We start from the raw sequence: 2,490 nt of genomic DNA on the forward strand, positions 1-2,490 counted from the left end.
GTTTTGTTTCGGGGTGTGAGGGCTGTTGATGTCACAGTACCTGTATTTGCCAGGTTCCTGTCCACTGCTGGAGCTGTTCGACCCCAGGTTTTGCTCGTTTTGTATGTCGAAGGAGATTATGTGGGCTCACTAGTTTGGTAATCGTTTATGCATTTGGTGTGTTTGCGATTCGCAGGCTACTTTCGCGCGCTACTGTCCTACAGGGTTGTAGCCACGGGCTCTAGCAGGTCATGGCGATCCGGGTCTTGGACAGCGCCAGCATGAATTAGCCTACGGTGGCGCGAAATCCGGTCGTTGAGCGCACCGGCGACGTGAAGATTGCGTAGGTGCTTGCGGACAGCGGTGGATCCGCGCGACGAGATGTCACGCTCGCGGAGGAAGTTAAGCACCTCCTTCTCCGCCTGCTTTCCAAGCGCAAGTACTCGGTCGCGGTAGTCTTCAGCCCTTGGGTCAAGCACAAAGCCTTCAGCGATGAAGAGCTTCATGTACCCCACCAGCTGCTTCGCATTTGACCGCTGCTGCTTGGGCGCGTCAGAAAGCCATCGTGGCTCCTGAGCGTACCACGCGTACCACGTCGTGTGAAGGTGAGTGACGGAAGTCCGTCGGCGCTTGTGTGCCATGTCTTGTTCTTGTTCTTGTTCTTTCTCGCGCTGACGCTTGTCGATTTTGTGTTGCTGTGTGTTGCCTTCCACTTTAGCTTCTAGGATATCCATGCGTTCATTCTGGCGCTTAACAAGCAAGACTAATTGATCAATCACACTGCGTTGATGCTCGATGATCGTGTTCTCTTCGTTCGGTCGCTTGCATGGTACGATTTCAGTCTCTTCCGAGCTCTGTGTCTTCGTATTGCAGGCTGCTGAAGCTAGATGCGTCGCCCAAGCAAGCAAGTCCGCAAGGGACGACCCTGCCAGCTGCACACAAGCCTCCAAGCGCTTCACCGCTGGCCCCTCGGGATGAAGTTCCTTCAAGTGCGGATAATGAAGAAGAAGGTAAGCGGTTAGTACATCAAGGACACGCTTGCTCACGTTGTACTTGGCTTGGTCAAGCTTGAAGCACGCTGCGAACAGATAATGCTGGACAGTTGCGATCTTCTCCTGCGTCTGCGCGTCGAAGGACTTTAAGTCCTTCAAAGGTACCTTCGCGTCCGTGTCATATCCACTGAGAGCCTTGCTAACCTTGTGATCTTCGCGACTTGTGTTGAAGATGTAATTGAAGCCCTTGTTTGTTGTGCTCATGTTCCAGGCACCACGGTCAAAGATCCAGCGATGCGTGAGACCTTCGCATCCATTGACGTGCTGTGCTCCACCCCGGCGAAAGGAGTGAGAAGAGAGAGCAAGCTTGACACCAGCAGCGGCAGCGATCCGATCAAGCACTCTGTTGACGTGAGAGTAGATGGTTGGTGTCTTCTCACTGGTAGTAGAACCCGTCGAGACGGCAGCAGCAGCGCCAAGAGCAGCGTACTCAGCAGGGTGGTCTAGCACCTCCAGAAGAGGCGTGGCTGGGGACAGGGAGACGGTAGCTTGGACATGCAGTGGCGGCAAGTTGTCCAGCAGATCGACGCATGGAGCGGCCTGCGTCATGAGTGCCAGAGCGATTGCGTATACCGGGCAGGTGACGAAGTCCAGATCGGGGAAAAGCGACAATCCTTGCTCCTCGGACGTCTTGAGCCGGATGAACCGCACGAACAGGATGTCGGCGGCATCGATGGTGAGATTCCGCTTCTGCACGAGCGACAAGTCGGACGCGCGTCCAAACAGGTACCACAGCATGCATAGTAGCGCTGCGTCTTGATAGTCGCTTGACATAGACGCATTCTTAAACAAATAAAGCATCATCTTACGTAAGTCTGCCTTACAGCATGGTGGTGCCTTGCTCACGACCTTTCCGTCTCTTTTCATGCAAAAATTCTCTAGCGTCTTCCCCATGCTTAGCAACTTTGCCTCGACAACGTGTCGTTGCGTGGGGAAGAGCTCGAAAAACCACATTTTAGTCTGCCTATAGTACTGCATAGCAGTATTGCGGGCAAGTTGTTTGCCCTTCTTGCCTTCGTTAAAGGCCAGATACATACCAAACATATCTAAGATAGACACAATGCACTTTCCACTATCATCCTTCTCAATGCATCTCCTTACATATTCAAAATCTACAGACTCACTCTTAACAAAAGCCTTGAACGCCGCGATGGCGGTTGCCTTAGCGCGTCTTGTGTTTCCTGGCTTGAGCTCTTCTAGTCCCATCCTGTCGGATGTATTGCAAATATGTAAGTGATATGTAGGTTAGTTAATTTTTGAGTTGGCATACACATATTTCTCGTGTCCGTCCGACCTGATACGTCGGAATGGCTGGCTAAGATGACTTACCTACCCCTAATAAGATCTATTGGTGGAAACTCAGCATTTAGTGAATTATGATTGGTCCAAATTAGTTTGAGTGCTGTCATAGGCAGTTCAAGCGCATACAAAATTCAAGTAAGGTCGGATATGTGATGAT

The sequence above is a fragment of the Phytophthora parasitica genome (assembly GCF_000247585.1).
Source record: "Phytophthora parasitica INRA-310 unplaced genomic scaffold supercont2.18, whole genome shotgun sequence".
Classification (NCBI taxonomy): domain Eukaryota; phylum Oomycota; class Peronosporomycetes; order Peronosporales; family Peronosporaceae; genus Phytophthora; species Phytophthora nicotianae.